The sequence below is a fragment of the Dipodomys merriami genome, unplaced genomic scaffold, assembly GCF_024711535.1.
Source record: "Dipodomys merriami isolate MVZ:Mamm:240054 unplaced genomic scaffold, mDipMer1.0.p SCAF_25, whole genome shotgun sequence".
Classification (NCBI taxonomy): domain Eukaryota; kingdom Metazoa; phylum Chordata; class Mammalia; order Rodentia; family Heteromyidae; genus Dipodomys; species Dipodomys merriami.
The window spans coordinates 6,580,681-6,604,041 of record NW_027203937.1 but is presented as its reverse complement, the minus strand read 5'-3'; the positions used below and the strand labels follow the sequence as shown (position 1 = coordinate 6,604,041).

At 36.9% G+C, this 23,361-nt stretch overlaps 1 protein-coding gene and 1 non-coding gene across 11 annotated transcripts in view; one reads left to right on the top strand and one right to left on the bottom strand.

The window, feature by feature from the left end:
• Dlg2 (discs large MAGUK scaffold protein 2) overlaps positions 1-23,361 on the bottom strand; it is a 2,075,786-nt gene that overhangs the window by 1,902,015 nt on the left and 150,410 nt on the right. The window lies entirely within an intron of this gene.
• Positions 17,638-17,710, top strand: Trnak-cuu (transfer RNA lysine (anticodon CUU)). Its single transcript has one exon. It is a non-coding gene; the product is annotated as a tRNA-Lys (tRNA).

Below are 23,361 nucleotides of genomic sequence, written 5' to 3'. Positions count from 1 at the left end.
ATATATACACAATGGAATTCTATGCCTCCATCAGAAAGAATGACATCTCCCCATTTGTGAGCAAATAGCAAGATTTGGAAAAAATTATATTAAGTGAAGTAAGCCAGGCCCAAAGAAACATAAGTCCCATAGTTTCCTTTATTTGCAACAACTAGTATGTCTGGGACAAGTAGAAAAGGACAAAAATCTATGTACATATGACCATATAAGATGAAGTTAAGCAAAATGAACCCCAAGATAGGTTTTTTCTTTCTTGCTATTGTTTCTAACATATTTATAAGGTACCATGTGATTTTTTTTTGTTGCTTTGTATGTCCCTCCCCCATGATGTAACCCTGTTTTCACTGTATTTGATGTTGGTACAATCTGGGGAGGGGAAGGGAAGAAAAAAACAAAATGTTTAAATAGGGATACAAGTTGACCCATTCTATGTACAAGACACTATGTTGAAAAACAAACTTTACAATTTAGGCAGGGGGTGAGGTGGGTTGCAAGTGTAGTTGTGGAGGTTGGGAAGGAAGGGATGGTAGGGGAAAAACAAAGGAGGAGGCAACAATGCTTGATAAGAAATTTACTCATCACCTTGCTCATGTAACTGTAACCCCTCTGTACAGTATTTTCACAATAAAAACTATTTTAAAAAAAGAACACTCCCCCCAAAAAATCTTTGTTATGCAAGTTATCGCAGAATCCTGTACTCAGGATGCTGAGACCAGAGTATCTCAATTCAGAGCCATCTCAGGCAGACAAATCTGAGACACACATAGTAAAAAGCCAGAAGTTGAGGTGTGGCTCAAGTGGTAGAGCACCAACCTTGAACAGAAGAAGCTAAGAGGGGGATGCTCTGTGTTAAAGTTCTACTGACATCACACATATACATATGTGCACACACACACATACACATTTAAAACAACAGACTTTAAAACTAAATTTTGAGCTACAATATCCACCAGGTACCTGGTAATAAGCACTCCACGACTGGTGGTAGGTAGAAACAAATTGTTCTTGACATGTTGTAATGAGGCAATTGTGAAACCGTTCACCTGTGGTGAAATGGAATAAGAAACTGGTGGGGGAAAATAGAATTATTATAGGTATTGTGTTTCAGTGGTACAAAAGATTTGGGGGAAATAATTCAAAAAACGTGGATTCCAATGAGTGTTGCTGAATGTGATCAATGCTTTGAAAAAGACAAAGCATCTATCTACTAAGTGCAATTAATTACCAATTTGGGACAAAAATGTGTAAGTCAAAGACTTCCTTAGCAGTAAAGATGTGCTCATCTCCCACAATCAGAAGAAAAATCTGGCCAATAACTTAATTACAAGGAAGCAGAATTGTAGTGGAGAGAGAAGGAGGGAGAGAGGAAGAGAGAGAGAGAGGAGAGAGAAGGAAGGAAAGAGAGAAAGAAGCAAAGAGAAGAGAGAGAGAAGTGACATAAAGGGAAGGCTGTTAGAAGCAAAGCAAAAGGGAGGAAGGAAGCATGTGGTAAGAATTAAGGGCCCTTACCTAAACATAAAAGAGACACAAAGTAAGAAAGCATACTAATTCCACCATTATTCTGAAAAAAACATCATGCAAGGCATGGTGGCACATGCCCACAACCCCATCTACTCAGGAGGCAGGAAGGTTGCAAGTTCAGAATCAGCTCAGACAGGGATAACCTACCTTGAAAACAAAGTACAAACAAAAGGGCTGATGGTGTTGCTCCAGTGCTAGAGAGCTTGTCTAACAAGCCACAATGCCCTAATAGAAGATGGAGAAAGGAGAAGAAGACGTAAAATATTTTTAAATATATTTCACTACACCAAGAAAAAAACAGGACATTTATGAACTAGGAAATATAGAAAACTAATTAGAAGCAAAATGGCTGCTGATTAAAACATTCCAGTGATCATTCTCCATAGAGACACCTGTTTGAGCAGATATCCATGCATCAAACTATCTTTACAAGCACTAATGAAGTCAGGTGAGAGATCTTAGTGCCTGTTTTCATGTAAGAAAAGATTCCTTGAAGCAGGCAGGAAGCAGACACTTTTCCCTGCAACAGTTCATTACAGAAAAAGCTGCCTTCTCCATGGAGGGAATTAAAACCAAGCCTTAGACTTCAAACCCAGAACTAGTCCCCGTATATTGAAATGCATGTCAGGTAGTGGGTCAGCGCTTCTATCCCAAACCAGTGTGCTCAGATTAAGCATCTGAAGTCTTCTTAGACTGTCTCTTTACATAGTCTCTGCAGCTACGGGACTACCCTAATATTAAGTAGCACAGCCAGGAGCAAAAGTTCTCCAATTAGAGGATAGTACATGTCTGTGTCTTAGAACTTAATGCAAGCCTAATAGAAACTAAACCAGGCAGGTGTTAATGGTCCCATCCTCAGGCCAGTGCTCATGGACAGTCTCTGGACTGACCCTGGTGCCTGGTGGATCAGATTTCTATTCAAACAGCAGGACTGTTTGGCTGTGTACAGTCGTCTCAGGCTACAAAATCCATCTAAGTAGAAAGCAACCTAGAGCAATGAAGTGCCTTGGTCATGTGCTTGTGCTGCATTGATGTCAGTTGACTTTGGACTCCAGGGTTTTTTGTTGTTGTTGTTTTGTATGTTTTTTAATTGTAAAAATGCTGTACAGAGGGTAACAGTTACAGGAGCAAGGTAATGAGTACATTTTCTATTGAGCATTGTTGCCTCCTCCTTTGTTTTCCCCTACCATCCCTTCCCTCCGACCTCCACAACTACCCCACCAACCCCGCCAAAGTTGTAAAGTTCATTTTCAACATAGTGCTTTGTACATCTCATTGTTACAATGGGTCAGCCTGTATCCTCATTTAAGCATTTTGTTTTTTCTCTTCCCCTCCCCAAATTAGAGAACTGTATATTCAAGATGCAGGGCACCAACATCAAATACAGTGAAAACAGGGGTTATACTGTGGGGGAGGAACATACAAAGCAACAAAAAAAAATCACATGGTACCTTATATATTCGTTAGAAACAATAGCAAGAAAGAAAAATAGCACTTGTGTCCCTATCTTGGGGTTCATTTCGTTTAACTTCATCTTATATAGTAATATGTACATAGCTCTTGACCTTTTCTGCTTGTTCTACACATGTACTCGTTATTGCGAGCAAGGGAAACCATGGGACTTATGCTTCTTTAAGCCTGGCTTACTTCACTTAATAAAATTTTTTCCAAGTCTTGCTATTTCCTAACAAATGGGGCAATGTCATTCTTTCTGATGGAGGCATAGAATTCCATTTTGTATATATACCACATTTTCTTGATCCATTCATCTACTGAGGGGCATCTGGGTTGGTTCCATATCTTAGCTATGGTAAATAATGCTGCAATAAACTTAGTTGTGTTGGTAGCTTTAGTGTGGTCTTGTTTGTGATCATTTGAGTAAATGCCCAAAAGTGGGATTGCTGGGTCATAGGGGAGCTCTATGTAGAGTCTTTTGAGGAACCTCCATACTGCTTTCCAAAGTGGTTGAACAAGTTTACAGTCCCACCAACAATGCATTAGGGTTCCCTTCTGTCCACATCCCCTCCAGCATCTGTTGTTATTAGAGTTCTTGATTCTAACCATTCTAACTGGGGTGAGGTGGAATCTCATTTCTTTTATGGCTAAAGAGGTTGAGCATTTCTTCATGTGTCTATTGGCCATTCTTATTTCCTCTTCAGAGAACTTTCTCTTTAAGTCTTTAGCCCACTTATATATGGGGCAGTTGTTTCTTTGAGGATTTGTTGTTGGGGGATTTAATTTTTTGAGTTCTAAGTATATTTTAGATATAAGACCCTTGTCCATTGTATGGCTAGAGAAGACCTTCTCTCAATCTGTGGGTTTTCTATTGATCTTGCTAGCTATGTCCTTTGCTATTCAGAAGCTCTGCAGCTTTATGCAATCCCATTTGTCCAACCTATTTTTGATTTGTTGTGTTTCTGAGTCTTTATTAAAAAATTTCAGCCTGTGCCAAGGAGACCTTAGGTTTCTCCTATTCCATTCTGTAATGTTTTCAGAGTGTCTGCTTTGACTCCGAGGTCTTTGATCCATTTGGAGTTGACTCTGGTACAGAGTGATATACAAGGATCTAGCTTTAGTTTTCTATAGGTGAATAACCAATTTTTCCAGCACCATTTACTGAAGAGGCTGTCTTTCTTCCATTCTATTTTTTTAGTCCCTTATTGAAGATTAGGTGGCTATAGGTCTTTAGGTTCATTTCTGAGTTTTCAATTCTATTCCATTGGTCCTGAGGTCTGTTCTTGTGCCAGTACCAAGCTGTTTGCTTTGTAGTAAAGTTTGAAATTTGGTATTGATATTCCTCCTACACTGTTCTTTCTGCTAAGGATTGTTTTTGGTACTCGGGGTTTTTTACTGTTCCATATGAATTTTTGGATTGCTTCTTCTATTTCATTGAAGAATGAGGTTGGAATATTTATACATATCACATTGAATTTATAGATAGCCTTGGGAAGTATTGACATTTTCACAATGTTGACCCTTCCAATCCAGGAGCATGGGAGGTTTTTCTACTTCCTAAGTTCCGCTTTGATTTTCTTTTTCAGGTTTTTAAGGTTTTCATCCTAGAAATCCTTTACTTCTTTTGTTAACTCCTAGGTATTTTATTGGGGGGGGGGCCTGTTACAAAAGGAGTTGCTTTCCTGATTTCAGCCGGGCTCTTCTCATTGTTGGCATACAGAGAAGCCATTGATTTTTTTTAATTTTTTATTGTGAAAATACTGTACAGAGGGGTTACAATTACATGGGCAAGGTAACGAGTACATTACTTATCAAGCATTGTTGCCTCTTCCTTTGTTTCCCCTTCCCATCCCTTCACATCTGCCCCCCTCCCCCCACCCCCACTCCCCCACTCCTGGCCAAAGTTGTAAAGTTCGTTTTTCAACATAAGGACTTGTACATCTCATTGTTGAAATGGGTCCATCTGTATCCCTATTTAAATGGTTTGTTTTTGCCCTTCCCCTCCACAAATTATACCAACATCAAATACAATGAAAACAGGGGTTATACTTTGGGGGAGGGACATACAAAGCCTAGGTCTCCTTGGCACAGGCCGAAATTTTCTTAATAGAGACCCAGAAACACAATAAATCAAAGCCATTGATTTTTAAGGGTTAATATAATACCCTGCTATTTTGCCAAAGCTTTGAATCAGCTCGAGTAATTTGGGAGTGGTGGACTCCAGGTTTAAGCCAACAGAGTGGCACTGGTGGCCATAAAACTGCTCACCCATTCATCTTCCAGTGCCAAGAAACATAACATGGGAGTAGTATGTATCTACTGAAGAGAAGAGAAAGGAGGTAGGTGCCTATTCATGGCATGGGAGCCTGGACCCAGTCCCTTCACAGTAATGTTAATAGGCATGTAAAATCTTGTGTCTGTCTACATGTATCTGGGCCCAACACATCCCCAGGTGGAGGCTTATGAAGACAGAATACTCATTTTAGGCACTCCCTGAGTTCATTCTGAACAATACACCTGTTATAGGCTTAGGACAAACTTGGATTTGGGTGCCCTCTAGTGCTGAAGTAGCAATCACAAATAAAAAGCAGATATGAGAAAGCTGGATTTAGGGCACCTCCTAGTACTGAAATAGTGTAGTTTTCCACAGACTCAGAGAAAATAAGAAAACTTTTTGACTTTTTAGAAGGATTGAGAAAAGAAAGGAGGGAAAGGAAAGGAGAGCAATAAAAAAGAAAGGGAAGGAGGGAAGAAAGGAAGGTGAAAGGAAGCAAGAGGGAAGAAGGAAGGAAAGGAGGCGCATTGAAACAACTCTAATACTTAATCCTTTAATGAGTTAATGATGCTAAATATCAACAAGTACCAGGAACTTTCAGGAAATGGTGACTTCACTTAACATTAAATAAGTTGCCAGCAACCAGATAGTAGCATACATCTGCCAAATGTCAAACAGAAAATTAAAAGCAGTTATTCTAAAGAAACTCAATGAACTTCAACACAGAAAAATAATTTCATACTCTAACAGGGAAATGTACCAGAAAGATTAAAGCCTTAAGGTGAAAAGTATACTAACAAAAAGTATACTAACAAAATTAAAAATTCAATAGAAAGCATCCGTAGCACGATAGATTAAATGGGAAAAAAAGAATTCTAAGACAGGTTGTTTGAAAATACAAACAAGTAGGGTGAGAAATGACAAGAATAAAGAAAGCTTACCAGAAATTTGAGACAGTATTGAAAGAGCAAATATTCTAATTATGGTGGCTTACAGGAGACTAGAGGATGCTAAAATAATAGAGAGCTGATTCAAAAAGAAAACTGCCCAAACCTAGAGAAAAATACAAATATCCAGGTATAAAAAGTCAAATGTCACCAGTCAGATTCAACCCAACCAAGTCCACCCCAGTACATAGTACCAAAAAAAACCTCTGAAAAATTATAAGTAGAGGGTTCTCAAATCTACAACAAAAAAGCAACAACATATGAAAGTACTCCAAATAGTCTAATAACACATTTCTCAGAAAAGGCCTTTCACTCCAGAAGGAACTAGCATGAGGTATTTCACTACCAAAGGGAAAATAACTGTCAACCAAAAATGCTATGCCCAGCAGAGCTATTGTTTAATTAAGAAGGAGAGATAAAGGCATGCTCAGAAAATAAAAAATGCCTGCATATAGAAAAATTCTAATGACTATTCATTATTAAAGAATTCCTTTTCTTCTTTATACAAACACATAGACATAGACACACACCCCTCTTAAAGGTAATTATCAATATAAAGATTTCTTTAAAATGTTCTAATACATTTCATGATTTTTTAAGCCTTTGAATTGATAATAGCTCAATCATTTATAAGCATTTAACTTCAACACATCACATCATTTAGCACCAGTTATCAAAATATCCAGGTCTCCTTTCACATTGCTTTTTTTTTTTGGGGGGGGGGTCCGGTCATGGGGCTTGAACTCTGGGCCTGGGCACTGTCCCTCAGCTCTTCAGCTCAAGACTAGTGGTCTACCACTTGAGCCACAACGCCACTTCTGGCTTTTCTTTTTGCTTGTGTGGTGCTGAGGAATCGAACCCAGGGTCTCATGCATGCAAGGCAAGGGCTCTACCACTGAGCTACCTTCCCAGCCCCTCACATTAATTGCTTTTATCCTTTCTATTTCTTCCCTTTATTCTTTGTTTCCTCTTCACTATTTTATTATTTTTATTTTCCAATCCTGAACCACTTTTCTAAGTTAATAAGTTATTTTTACTCTAGGTGTATTGCTACTAACATTCTCTCATATCTGGCTCAGTAGACTTTACAAAGATAAAACTACTTCTTTAAGATATCATTCTCAACAAAAGTTGTGATATACTAAACAGCCAGCATGGCTATATTTTTCAATAGTTTTCATTGACCTTTTTTTTAACTCTTTACTGATGTACACATTTTTAATTAAACAAGTAACAAAAAATAGGCAAAGCCATACTTATTTAAAACACAGGACTTTAAAAATGATGTCTATAAAAATACAATGTTTAAGGCAGTTTGGAAATGCATTTATACATTTCTACAATGTCCATAAATTCTCTGGAAAATAAGGATGTTACCTCAAATCTATAAAATACACTGTATAGTTTAGGATGGTTCTAAATGGAGCATACTTCAAAATGGACTGTGAGTTTGGATCCTTGGTGAAAATTGGGGGGAGGGGTGGGGAGGGAGTAACATACAGTTTTAAAACTTTTAATTTTTTAAAAAATAAATTATTTTCTGAAGCATACTATTTATAAAAATTCTATATACAAAATATAGCAACTGGTAACAAACCCCAGTTTTAACACACTTTATATAGGAAAAAATGGTTGATCTAAAGAGTTACTGTGATGTTCAGTGACCTTTCTAACATCATTCCTTCTTACTACAAATCTAGAAGTCACAAACTGCAGCCTTTAATTCAATTTCAACAGTAATAAAGATAACATAAATTGCATGGAGACATTTGATAATAATTTCTGTCTATGTTCTTGTAAAGCACAGACCATGATGATTTGATTTAGACACAAGTTAGAACAATACAATTTGCATTCTGAAATGTAATAAGTTGTGCCCTTGTTGAACTGTCCCCAAGATCTTTGGGCATGCAAAAAGGAGTCTGATGAAAGGGAGAATTACAGAATAAAGCCATGAGAAAGACAAGTGCTGTGCATACGGACACACCGATGACAATATTTTCATGTATATACCATTCCACTTATAAAAACACTGCACATATTGACTTTATTTCAACCTAAGAACTATTTGTAAAATACAATTTAAGTCACTGTACTAGAAAGTCTATGGGAAATAGACAAGAATAACATGTTCCTAGAAAGGGTTTACAATACAGCTGAGATATGGTCTGCTTGACAAAGAAATCAAATATTGTAAAGGTGTAAAATTCTACAGAAATATTGAACAATAGAGATGTAATCTAACTCAAAGAGCCATAGAAGGCTTCATTAGGCAAGTACTACTGGAATTTAGGCCTTAGAAAACTAAAATATAGAGTCAACAGGAAGCTGGGAGCTGAGAGCAAGATGGCCTACATCTCAAATGGCAAGTGTTGGACAGCCGGAGTCAATCTGCTAACATTTCTTCTTGGGAATAGCAGTTTGTCATTTTATTTTTCAAAACTCTGCTACAGCAAGATGTGAAGAAAAGAAGAGGCTATGGAAGCTCATCTGATTCCACATATAATGATAGAAGAAGGCTACCAGGAAACCCTCCCGAAAAAATGAGTCAAATCAATCATCTTCTTGGCTCCAGTCCCCTTTCCAATGGCTGGAGGATGAGGAAGGTAAATGTCTGCTCTAAGAAGCAGGCAACTTGACATGCACATTCATAGAAGGAAAAGATTAAGAATGGAGGGCTGACCATGATGGATAAGAAGATGAATGCGTATGTCCAAACAAGGATTGCTCTGGGTCCTCACAGGTGAATGAGATCATGCTGGGAATTCCCTCCACAGGGATCTGGTCTGAGTGATAGCAGTTCTATAAATACATGTCTCATCCTTTTTGTATAGTTTATTAAAGTATTAATATATTTTTAATAAGTAAATCTTTTTAGGTTGCAAAATTTGACTCTGAATCTTTACATATAATAAATCTAAAACTAATAAACCTGAAGAAAATAAAGGCTATACTGTACTGAACTTTAAAAAACTAAAATATATTTGATTACAATTGAACATTGTAAAGTAATTATAGCAATTGCTATGATGTCCATTTTGTGGCTTAAAAAGGGAGGGTTGAAAGAGGCTAAAAGGACATTCCAACCTAAGCTACACAACTAGTAAATATCAAATGGAATCTAAACCCAGGATTTATTCACTATATCACTTATTCATTATAACATTTTATATAAGATATCTTAATTAAAAGTAAGGAAGCATAATTTTAGGATAAAGATCTTTAAAATCATTCATTCTTACTATAATAGTAAACTTGGCTGTTCTTTGTAAACCTCATGAAAATTGTTCTTATTCTTCAAATATCAACATCTTCTATTTTAAGTAAAGAAAAATTCTTGAAGTATTTTAAATATAAATGCTAAAGAAATTGATCTTTGCTTAATGATTAAAACACCTAGCTGGGCTCTAGTAGTTCACATCTGTAATCCTAGCTACTCAGGAGGCTAAGATCTGAGAATCAGGAAAAAAGTCTGTGACACACTTATCTCCAATTACCTACCAAAACTCAGGAAGTGGGACTGTAACTCTAGTAGTAGAGTTCTCTCCTTGAGCAAAAAAGCTCAAGGACAATGTCCAAGATCTGAGTTCAAGCCCTAGGACTGGCACACACATGCACACACACACAATACACACTCATGCACACATACCCACCCACATGCACACAAAAGATTAACTTGTAACAAAAAGGGTGTAAAACAAGTTCATCATGATATAAAGAATGTAGTTATAATCTTAAGAGTGATACCCTTCTAAACTGTGTCTCTGGAAGATAGTACAGAAGACGCCAACAAGATTACACTTCACTAAATACAAAACAAATTTTTACCAATGAGGATAAATACCTAAAGAAATAATAAGACACATTGAACTTCATAAATATTAGAAAAGTTCAAAGTATTTCATACTTAGTTCTCAAAATACTCTGAGAAAGATACTGTTATCACCCTCCCAAGTAGTTAGGATTACTGTTTGAAACCATTGTGTCTAGCCACATTCTTTTCCGTAGAGTGTTTTATTTGGTTTTGGCTTTGGTTTGGTTTTTGTAGGTACTTGAATACTGAATTCAGGACTTCTCACTCCAGCCAGGCTTTTTGTTGGTTATACTGGAGATAGAGTCTAACAGACTTTTCTTTGGGGACTGGCTTCAAATTGAAATCCTCTAGATCTCAGCTCCTTAGTAGTTAGGGTTATAGGAATGAGCCATTAGCACCTGACTCACTGCCTAGGTGAACTTGGACATGGTTTTTTGGTAATGTAATGAGTACATTTCTTTTTAAACACTGGTACCCCTCCCTCATTTTCTTTCACTTTCCCCTCCCCACCAAGTTGTAAAGTTCATTTCTAACATAAAGAACACCTTTTTTAACTTTAAGAGATCTAGTTTAATAAAACAATTATTTTGAGATGAGAATGGAAGAAAGTAACACAGGGTAGCTTGAATGTCAAGTGTCGGAAGATTCAGACTATAATAGCCTCAGCTACTAACAAGCCATGTGAAATAGAGAAATCCACCCATCAACCAGGAAATACTTATTGACCCTCCTATTGAAAACTTTGTTCTTGGGGCTGGGAAGATGGTTCAGTGGTAGAGTGTTTGCCTCACATGCATGAGGCCCTGGGTTCAATTCCTGAGCACCACATAAGCAGAAAAGGCCGGAAGTGGCATTGTGGCTCAAGCAGTAGAGTACTAGCCTTGAGCTGAGGGACAGCGCCCAGGCCCATAGTTCAAGCCCCACAACTGGCAAAAATAAATAAAAATAAATAAATAAAACTTTGTTCTATGTATTCTGGACATACAGCCTAAAAGACAATAACCAAAAAACACTATTCCTCACTTTGTGAGAGTTGATCATTACTATTTGTTCATCAGTTTTCTTAATGATTGAACTAAGGTTTCAAAACAAGCTACTTACTAGCAATAGCATTCTAGTGTCCTGATATAGCACTTACATAACAATGTCATGGTAGCTTCTGCGTCTATGCTAAAGAAAACTTGCGTGCACACATTTCAGTTACTCCTTTAGGAGGTTATAAAAGGAATGTATTCAGAAAAATGAAGAGACTGAACTTCCAGGCTATGTATGTCCTCACTACCTACAGCTGCCATAGCCAGCTGTTCCCACACATTCCCTGCCTGGGGCACATTTTTCTGGAATGTATTGATATTTGACACTCTATGAGTCATTGTAAAAGGCAATAGAATCAATATGATTTACAGACATTGCTGGAAAATATTGGGGGTTTTCTGTTCTAAGGTGGACTCAGTGGCAATTCCAAGGAATCCATACAGAAATTAAAGAAAAATATTTCCATATCTTGGATGTGTTTCCATTTCTCTAGTTGACATGAATTGACAATAACCCCATGTGTTATTTCACTCAGTAGTAGTGTTGTCTGGGCATGATTAAAAACATCAGTTTTGAGTCAAGTTTACAAGAAAACAGATAGATATAAATGTATTTGGCTATAAATTCTTAATTTATCTACTGACAAGCTGAAAGATTTTAACTTCTCTGATTCTCAGTTTCCTCATATATAAAATGAAAGTGATGATACCTATCTCCTAAAGTTACCAAATGATAGAAGTTACAAAATGCTTGTTATATAACAATCAATTAGACTGTGTAATTTTAGCTATTAAAAGTAAATATATACACAAGGAGAAAACATGAACTATCATTTTCAAAATACCACTCATTTCAATACAAAGAAAACTAGCATTTGGAGTTCTTTGGCTTCAAATCTCATAGATAACACTACTTAGAAAAGAAATAAACTATTTTTCCCTGTGTTTCTAAATAAGCAGATCAATATCTCATACATACCACTAAGGTCCTTTGCAATCTAGCAATTAAACCACATCCCAATAGCAAAGTTTATTCTCAATACTTACAAGAGAACACAGGTATGAAGATCAAATACATCTTTCATATAACTCACAAGTAAAACTATATTAAAGATATTCAGATAGGAGAAATGTACACATTATTTTGAAGGACAGATCCAAGTGACTGGCTCCAATTTTATAGCCCTTTTCTTACCATTTCCTTTGTGATTTTATAATAGAAAATGTAGGAACAACTTCACTAGTTCTGACAACTAGCAAACATATAATATATAACAATACCAGAACGTAGTATTTGTGAAGAAATCACACAGAAATATTTCAAGTCACCAGCAGTGCTCCAATCACGATAAGGAGATTGACACAAAAGTAGATTAACTTACAGTGAACAAGAACTTCCTTGGACTCCATGAAAATTTGACAAGAGTGGGATGAATTTAGACTTCCAAAAACAAATATTTGCTGCTAGAACTGTCTCTTTCTCCCATCATTTAACTAAACAATGAAGAACATACACTCCTTCCTAACAGCTGACTGTTAATCCTATCTTTAGTTTAAACAAGACCCTTTCAAAAATATTTAGCATACCACCCTGAAACTATCAAGAAGAAAAGTGCTTTAGAAACATTCCCCGTTGCAGGAATGCTTTTTCTCCCTGTTTACTTAAGAGATAACCTATATGGAAATGAACCCCAAGATAAGTATTTAAATGTATTTTACTTTCATGCGATTGTTTCTAATATATTTATAAGATGATTTTTTTTGTAGCTTTGTATGTCCCTCCTCCATGATATAATCCTTGCTTTCACTGTATTTGATATTGCTATAATTTGTGGAGGGGAAGGAAAAAAACAAATCGTTTAAATAGGGATACAGGTGGACCCATTGCAACAATGAGACGTACAAGTCATGATGAATTTTACAACTTTGGGGGGGGGGGGTGATATGGGAAGGGATAGGAAGGAGAAACAAAGGAGGAAGCAACAATGCTTGATAAGAAATGTACTCATTATCTTGCCCATGTAATTGTAACTCCTCTGTACTGTATTTCCATAATAAAAAAAATTTTTAAAGAGATAACCTACATGATTTGCATTCACATCAATTGCTCCACTGATGATATTAAGATTTCCCCACACAATTCTTTTGTTTCAGCTGGCTTTTGTTCAGTTCGGGAGGTAACACAAATGTCAACACATTTGAGTGCCAGTGAAAATGAAACATTAATATAAAAAGGCAACTACTACAACCAGGCTATATTATATCCAAGAAGTAAATAAATATTATTTACTCTTGACTCATCTACCACACTAAAGCCCAGAGTCAATTGACTGTAAAGGGGATTCCATTTGGACTCCATATATAACATTAGTTGTTTTTTTGCTCTTTGACATCACATAGATTATTTTTAAGTATTATCTTTGCCTAACTCTTTAAAATGCTAAAAGGTGATAGCAGTAATTTTTATTCACAGGAACTAATTTCACTCTGAAAAATACACATTTCTAAATTGTATATCCATGTACTGTTAATTTAAAAATCAAAGTGGCTATTTGTAAAGGATGATGATTAGTAGAAACTGTATTTTATTGTAAAGGCAATGTACAGAGGAGTGGTAGTTATGTTACTTTAAAAAATGAGTATAATTCTTGTAGAACATTGTTACCCACTACCTTGTTTTCTTCCACTTTCCTTCCCCCCATATCTCCCATCCCTGCCAAGTTGTAAAGTTCATTTCCAACATAATGTCTTATAAGTATTGTTCTTGCATTGGTTCACCGTTTGTCCTTTGTCTCATCATTTCAGTGTCTTTATTAAGAAAGTTTTGATAACAAAATGCTGAAATAAGGATAGAGCATGACTTTTTTTCCTTTTTTAAAAAAATATAAGTTTTTGATTGTGAAAATACTGCACAGAGGGGTTACAATTACATGAGCAAGGTAATGAGTACATTTCTTATCAAGAATTGTTGTCTCCTCCTACCATCCCTTCCCTCCCACCTCCTCAACTACACTGCCCCCCCATCAACATTGTAAAGTTCATTTTTGACATAGTGTTTTGTACATTTCATTGTTGCAATGAGTCAACCTGTATCCCTATGTAAACATTTTTTCCTTTCCCCTCCTCAAATTATACCATCATCAAATACAGTGAAAACAGAGGTTATACCATGGAGGAGGGACATACAAAAAAAAAATCACATGGTACTTTATAAATATGTTAGAAACAATATCAAGAAAGAAAAAAACGACTGTGTCCCTATCTTGAGGTTCATTTCACTTAACTTCGCCTTATCTGACCTTTTCTACTTGTCCCAGACATACACTAGTTGTTGCAAATAATGGAAACCATGGAACCAATGTTTCTTTGGGCCTGGCTTACTTCACTTAATATAATTTTTCCAAGTCTTTCCATTTCCTAACAAATGGGGCAATGTCATTCTTTCTGATGGAGACATAGAATTCCATTGTGTGTATGTGTGTGGGGTGTGTGTGTGTGTGTGTGTGTGTGTGTGTGTGTGTGTGTGTGTGTGTGTGTGTGTCACATTTTCTTGATCCATTCATCTAATGAGGGGCATCTAAGTTGGTTCCATATCTTAGCTATGGTAAATAATGCTGCAATAAACAGTTGTGCTGGTAGCTTTAGTATGGCCTTGTTTGTGAACATCTGGGTAAATGCTCAAAAGTGGGATTGCTGGATCATAGTGGAGCTCTATGTGGAGTCTTTTGAGGAACCTCCATGCTTTCCAAAGTGGTTGAACAAGTTTACACTCCCACCAACAATGCAGTAGGCTCCCTTCTGGCCATATCCCCTCCAGCATCTGTTGTTATTAAATGTCTTGTTTATAGCCATTCTAACTGGGGTGAGGTGGAATCTCAATGTTTTGATTTGCATCAAGACAGCTTGGTACTGGCACAAGAACAGACCTCAGGACCAATGGAATAGAATTGAAAGCCCAGAAATGAACCCACAGACTTGTAGCCACCTAATCTCCGATAAGAGAGCTAAAAAAAATAGAATGGAAGAAAGACAGCCTCTTCAGTAAATGGTTCTGGAAAAATTGGTTAATCACCTGTAGAAAACTAAAGCTAGATCCTTATATATCACCCTGAGCCAGAATCAACTCCAAATGGATCAAAGACCTTTGAGTCAAAGCAGACACACTCTGAAAATATTACAGGAAGGAATAGGAGAAACCCTAGGTCTCCTTGGCACAGGCAGATATTTTCTTAACAGAGACCCAAGAACACAAGAAATCAAAGATAGGTTGGACAAATGGGATTGCATAAAGCTGCAGAGCTTCTGTATGGCAAAGGACATAGCTAGCAAGATCAATAGAAAGCCCACAGATTGGGAGAAGATCTTCACTAGCCATTCAATGGACAAGGGTCTCATATCTAAAATATACTTAGAACTCAAAATTAAATCCCCCAACAACAAATCCTCAAAGAAACAACTGCTGATAAACAAGTGGGCTAAAGACTTAAAGAGAAAGTTCTCTGAAGAGGAAATAAGAATGGCCAATAGACACATGAAGAAATGCTCAACCTCCCTAGCCATAAAAGAAGTGCAAATCAAAACAGCATGACCTACTGTAACAATGAGATGCACAAGATACTATGTTTTACAACTTTGGCAAGGGGGAAGGCAGGGAGTGGGGAGGGGGGGGTAAGTTGGTAAGATGGATAGGAAAGTGATGGTAGGGGGAAAACAAAGGAGGGGTAACAATGCTCAATAGGAAATGGACTCACTACCTTGTTCATCTAACTATAACCCTTCTGTACAATAAAAATATATATTAAAAAGGAAAAGTAAATGGAGAAAAGGTATTGTAATTATTTTCACTGACTACTTATAATTTTCATAAATATGAACTTTTGTGCATTAAAAAAAAAGTTTTGACCCTGGCCAAGGAGTCCTAGTATTTCCCCTATTCCTTTCTGCAATATTTTCAGGGTATCTGTTTTACCTCAAGGTCTTTCATCCATTTGGAATTGATTCTGGTGCGGGGTGATATATAAGGATCTGATTCAGTTTTCTACACATGTATAGCCAGTTCTACCAGCACCATTTGTTGAAGAGGCTATCTTTCTTCCATCCTGTTTATTGGTTCCATTATCAAAGATTAGGGGGCCATAGGTCTGTGGGTTCATTTCTGAGTCTTAAGTTCTATTCCATTGGTCCTCAAGCCTATTCTAGTGCCAGTAACCAAGCTGTTTATGTAACTACAACTTTACAATAGAATTTGAAGTTTGGTACTGATATTCATCCAGTACTGCTCTTGCTGCTAAGGATTGTTTTTGCTATTCGGGGTCTTTTAGTATTCCATTTGAATTTTTGGATTGCTTGTTCTATTTCAGTTAAGAATGATTTGGGGATATTGATGGGTATTTCATTGAATTTGTGGATAGCTTTTGGCAGTATTTCCAATCCAGGAGCATGGAAGGCTTTCCACTTCCTTATACGTATAATTTCTTTTTTCAGGTTTTTAAAGTTTACATCTGTAGAGGTCTTTCACATCTCTGGTTAAGTCCTAGGCATTTTTGAGACTAATACAAAAGGAATTGCTTTCCTGATTTCAGCCTCACCATTCTCATTGTTAGCGAACAGACAAGATATTGATTTTTGTGAGTTAATTTTATACCCTGCTACTTTAACAATGTGTTGTTCAGTGTCCATGAGTTACAATTGTTGCTTTTGGTGTTGAGATCTAATTTTATTCTATTGTGGGCTGAGAGTATTGAGGGAGTAATTTCAGTATTTCTGAATTTGCACAGATTTGCTTTGTGACCTGAAATGTGATCTATTTTAGAGAATGTTCCATGTGCTGCCAAGAAGAATGTATATTCTGATGCTGCTGGGTAAAATATTCTGTAGATGTCTGTTAAGTCTAGCTGGTCCATGTAATTGTTTAGTTCTGATATTACTCTGTTGAGTTTTTACCAATGTGTTTGGATCTATGTGTGATTTGGGGGTTTAGTGTTTGCTTGATGCATTTGGGGGCACCAACATTTGCTGTATAGATATTTAGAATTGTTATATCCTCCTGTAGGAGAGATCCCTTTAGTAGTAATGTTCTCCTTTGTCTTTTCTCACTTATTTTAATCTGAAGTCTATTTTATCTGATATTTGAATTGCAACTACAGCCTGCTTATGGAGACTGCTTGCTTGGTAGAATTTATTCCAGCCTTTTACTCTCAGAACATGTTGGCTTTTGTGGACAAGGTGTGTGTCTTGAAAACAGCAGATAGATGGATCTTGCTTTTTTTATCCAACTAGTCAATCTATGTCTTTTAATTGGAGAGTTAAGGATTAAAAGGTGTTTGGTAGTTCCTGCCATGTTATTCATCTTCTTAGTGGCTATGCCACATCAATTCTTACTATCATTATCTGGTTCTCTGTTTAGGGGCCATTTCTCTGCCAATATCATGTTCTTGGTTGTCTATATGTAGAATGTTTTGGAGTATTTTCTGTAATATTGGTTTGGTGGAGATATATAGTTTCCATTTTTCCTTGTTGTAGAAGGAGAATTTAGCTGGGTTCACTCTTCTTGATTGGTAGTTTGTCTTTAAGGTGTGACATGCTGTGGTTGCTGGGCTAGTTCAGTCGGTAGAGCATGAAACTCTTAATCTCAGGGTCATGGGTTCAAGCCCCATGCTGGGTGAGCTTTTTCACTTCAGCACTTTCCCGATCCTCCATATTCCTCAATGGTGGCTTTAGAAACAAGGCTCATTAGGGAGTGATGCTGTGAACATGTGTGGGAATGTCACAGTGAAATCTTCCCCTGTAACTAATGTAAGATGTGACATACCTCGCCCTGCATCTAGAGAAGTGTATTTACACTTCTCTAATTCAGGGAGGGGAAAGGAAAATGCTTAAATAAGGATACAGGATTACCCATTGTAACAATGGGATGTACAAAACATTATGCTGAAAATGAACTTACAACTTCGGGTGGGGGGTAGGAACTTGTAGAGGTGGGAGGGAAGGGATGGTAGGGGAAAAACAAAGGAGGAGGAAACAATGCTCAATAGGAAATGTACTCATTACCTTGCTCCTGTAACCTCTCTGTACAGCATTTTTACAATAAAAAAAGGTACCAAGAAAAAGGAAAAAAAAAAAGATGTGGCATACCTCAGTCCAGGCTCACTTTGCTTTCGTGGTCTCTGCTGAGAAATCTGTAGTTATTCTGATTGGTTTTCCTTTATAAGTCATTGATTATTTTCTCCCGGACAGCTTTAAAGATCCTTTCCTTAGTCTCTATTTAACCTGTGTGGATTACAATGTGAATGTGGGATGCCTGTTCTGGTCTAATTAGATTGGGGTGCTAAAGGCTTCTTGTATATGAATGGGCCTATCCTTTTAGACATTTGGGGAATTCTCTGTTAGAATTCTGTTAAATATATTTCCTATCGTTTAGACTCCTTCTGTATACCCTCCTCAATACCTATTAGCCTTAAATTAGATCTTCTGATTGTGTCTTTCAGTTCCAAGAAACAAGATTTGTTTTGAATAATTTTGGATTTGTTTTGAATAATTTTCGGTTCTTTAGCTATACAGTCTAGACTATCTTCAATTCCCGAGATTCCCTTTCTGCATAGTTCAATCTGCAGTCATGACTTTCTACTTTGTTTTTTATGTTCCTGCCTTCTAATTGGTCATTTTTGATTGCTTCAATTTCTTTGTTGAAGATTTATTTTAGGTCTTATATGGACTCCTTTACTTCCTTGATTTGGTTCTCAGTGTTCTCTCTCAAATCCTTTAGCTGAATGGCTATATTTTCATTGTACTTCCTTTCCTTCTGTTGGAATTCATTCAGCTTCCTGTTTATGGATTCCATTAATTCATCTATTAATCTTTAGTTAACTTCATCATGGTCACAATAGCTCTGCTCAGGCTTTTCAATCTTTTCATTCAGCTATTTACCAGTAGTGTTTGAAGACCATTTTCAGAACTATCCTCTAGGTTTTTCATTGACTGTTCTGTTGCTTGTTTATTTTCAGTGGTAGTTGAAGTTCCTCAGCTTGCCATTTTTCTTGTGTTTCTGTGGTTTGTTCTGCCCATTTGGAAATGAAAGCAAAACCAATACCACAGCATAACACACAATTTTTTTAATCAGTCATGGAGCCTAACTCTGGGCCTGGACAGTCTCTCAGCCCTTCAGCTCAAGGCTAGCACTCTACCACTTGAGCCACAGCATCACGTCCAGCTTTTTTTTCTGCTTATGTGGTGCTAAGGAATCGAACCTAGGGCCTCATGCATGCAAAGCAAGCACTCTATCACTGAACACAGAACACAATATTAAGACAAAAAACCAATCTATATTTGCACAGGCTTTAGAGGTCCAAAATCATAGATAGGTATTTTCTCTCTCTCCTATGGGATATAAAAGCAAATCCAATACCACAACAGAGCACAATTTTAAGACAAAAATAAACTCCAAGCCCTGTAATTGCATAGATAGGTATTCCTCTATGTCTCCTTTTCTTTGTTTGGAGAGGAGTATTGTGGTTCAGGAATGGGGATTATACATACATGTCACCAGTAAAAAAATCTGCTGTGAGCAATAAAGCAACTGAACTGAAAGGACAATACAATAAGTCAATTAGAGAGTCAAAATGGATACAAATGCTTTCTAGCTCACAGACAAATAACTAGGGATCAATGGATTAAAGAAAACAAAGAAGTGGGCTGGGAAAGTGGCTCAGTGGTAGAGTGCTTGCCTTGCATGCATCAGGCCCTGGGTTCGATTCCTCAGCACCACATAAGCAGAAAAAGCTGGAAGTGGCGCTATGGCTCAAAGTGGTAGAGCACTAGCCTTGAGCTGAAGAGCTGACGGACAGTGCCCAGGCCCAGAGTTCAGGCCTCATGACCGGCAAAAAACAAACAAACAAAAAGAAAACAAAGAAGAAATGAAGGACCAGAAATAAAGTGGAAAATGGGTTAAGGTGAATTTAAAAGAAAGATTGAGCAATATAATGAGAGGGGAAAATAAGAATAGAGGAATATATAAAAAGGAAAGGAACAGAATGAAGAAAACTAGGACTTAAATTCAGAAAAAAATGTATAAATGTATAAAATAATACTAAAACTAAAAATCCTAAGATTGATTGTGAAATAGAAAATTGAGCAATCAAAAATACACTCTGAACTAAGTATGCACACAATTAAGAAGGAAGCCTAATAATCATTGTAGGCTGTATATCTAGGACTAAACAGAACATCAATAAAGGAAAACTAACTAACTAAATAAATAAATTCTTCAATTTGTTTGGGGGACCTTGTTTCTCCCCTATGTCCACTATCCAGTCTCTTGATTGAGACTTGGATTTCCTTGTCCTGGGCAGTTTTCCTTGCATCTTAGTTGGCCTCTCAAATCAGTTTGTCTCAGCAGGCAGAAAAAGTTCTGCCTTACAAGTTTGGAGTCTTTGTACCCCTTTTCTTTGTTCACTGCAGAGGGCCAGGGCTACCTCTTGCTGTGCCTGCCCTGGATAAAACTCTCCCTCCCTGGGAGGAGCTTCCTCTCACTAGGCAAGGCTGCCTTTTCCTGAGCAGAAATGTCTCTCACTGATCAGATTCCTTTGCCCTGATGAAAAATGGTGCTGCAGCTGCTGTTTCTCTGGCCTGCATTACCTGCTAACTGCTCCTGCAAGCTCTTTGCCAGTCTCAAAGATGGCTTCTTCTTGGATGGGAGGGGGGGTTCCTTCCAGAAGTTGTTCTCTGAGGAGTGAGAATGACTTTTGTGGGGCACTCATGCTTTCCCTTGGTGTTTCAGACCATCCACAATCTGCAACAGCCTGTGGCCAGCAGGATGTTGTTTTCAGTTCTTAGTCATCCAGTTCATGCTGGAGGTGAGTGAAAAGCCTAGCACACACTGGTGCCTTTGTCCTGGCTCTCTCTAGCTGCTGCTACTGCTGCAGTAACCAGCACTAGCATATGCTCAAATCTCTCTTCTTAAGCAGGCTGCCTATATTTTTCTTCTCTGGCAAAAATCTCTGTACAATTACAACTCACTTGGTATGACTCTAAAGCTCTGGTTTCTCAGAGAGAGCTCAGTTAACCCCTGTCTATACCTCCACCATCTTCCTTCTTTTCCCCTATGATGAGGATGATGATGATGTGTGCCAGTAGTGGGACCTGAACATTATCCTTTAGCATTTTTTGCTCAAGGCTAGCTCTCTATCACTTGATCCACACCCCAATGCCCAGCTTTTTGCTAGTTAATTGAAGATAACAGTCTCACAGACTTTTCTACCTGGTGGACTTCAAAGTAGAATCCTCAAATCTCAGCCTCCTAAGTAGTTAGTTACAAGCATGAGCCACCAGAATTTTTTAACATTTATTAGCAAATTTAACATATTGCAAGGTTTATACACTAGAAACTATAAAACATTGCTGAAATAAAAACATAGATGTAAGTCAATAGAGAAAATAATTCATATTTATACACTGAAAAACATAATAGCATAATTGTTAAGATGTCAGTTCTTCACAAATTGATATACAGATTCAAGAGGGTCATTATCAAAAATGCAACAGATTTTTCTCCCAGAAATTAAAAGGATGATCCTAAAATTCATATGGAAATTCAAGGTATCCCAATAAACAAAACAATTTTAAGAAAATGAACAAAGCTGGAGGACCTATGTTTCTCAATTTCAAAACTTACTTCAGTATTCAAGACAGGATACAATTTCTGGATTTGTTGCTTAGTGATAGAACACCAGTGTAGACATAAGACCCTCAGTTCAATCCTCAGTGCAAACAACAGTCTTTTCAACAATTGATTTGTATACAGTTGGATATTCAGTGACTTAATTTGAGTCCTTCTCTCATACCATATTTAAAAATTAACTGAAAATAGATCAAAAAACCTAATTTTAAGATTAACGATTAGAAGAACAAGTATAAACTTTCAAAACCTTGAGTTCAGTTTGTTAAGCAAGACATCAGAAGCACAAAGGAAAAAATATACATTTTATCCAATTTTGTATTTCAAAGGAAATATTCCAATAAAACTAAAAACTAACTGTGGATGAAGGAAATACTTCCATATAATTTATGGTGATGACAGTCAATTGTTGAAATTATGTAAAGTGCTGTTACAATTCAACAACTGAAAGAAAACTCAAGTTTTTTAATGGGTAAAGATTTGAGCAGATATTTCTACAAAGAAGACATACAAATAACAAATAACCCCATGAAAAGTTATTCAATATCATTAGTCCTTTAAGGAAAAGCAAATCAAAACCAAATAAGATATCACTTCACACCAGGAAATACTGGCTAAAATTAAAATGTATAGATAATATTCACCACCCTCATTTGCCCTCTCCTTTTTCCCTACATCTCTTTGATGGGGACAAAAAGCAAATGAGAGAAAACTGATTAATAAACTTTATATGCACAAATGAAAATAGAACAGTGAGTCCCATAGAAATTGTTCTGAGAAGTGGGAAGGTTCCACTTCTCAGAATGATTAGAAAAGAGATGATTGATTGAGAGGCATTGTATGCTTATGTGGAAGTACAACAAAGAAACTACCCTTGAACAAGTAAGGTATAATAATAAAAAGTGTTTTAATAATAAATACATTGCGAGGCACCAGTGCTTCATACTTGCAATCATAGCTACTCAGAAAGCTGAGATCTGAGGGATCTGGGTTTCCAGCACAAGGTCCAACTGAGATTTAATCAATAAATATTTCAACCTGCTCATATCAGCATACACTTCTTGCCCTCGTTTCTAAAATACTACTGAGGCAAGCTGCTAATACCGTGAAACTGATTAACATAAAAGGTTTTTTTTCCTCACAGAATGAAAAAAGGGAATTTTGAAAGAGGCCTAAGAAGTAGATTCAAACAGATGCTCTGAACAATTGGGGAAGGGATTTTAACCCCTTTTCAAGGTGATCCATGATAAAGAAACATAACAGATCACTCACTTACAAGATAATAGTTCTATTTTAATCCAGCTCACAGTCCCTTCAAAGTGGTATGTGTAGCACTGTTCAGTACTAATAGGCTCAGAGACACCAGAATCAGAATGCATCTTAGTTTCTTCAAGAAAGTAAAACAAGATATACTCATGGAGCCATTTCAAAGACTAAACAATTTGTGCAAAGCACAATTTCTAGAATATAGTAGGTATGTGAGAAACAGATTCCTATGATTTTTATTAACACAGATCATACTGTAGGGTCTCAAATAGAAGCAGCCTTGTACTTACTCCATGCTTAAAATGTCCCAGACTGCTTAGTCCTTACTTTGCTTACTCATCTGCATAATCTTTATGCATCATCTGCATAAAGATATT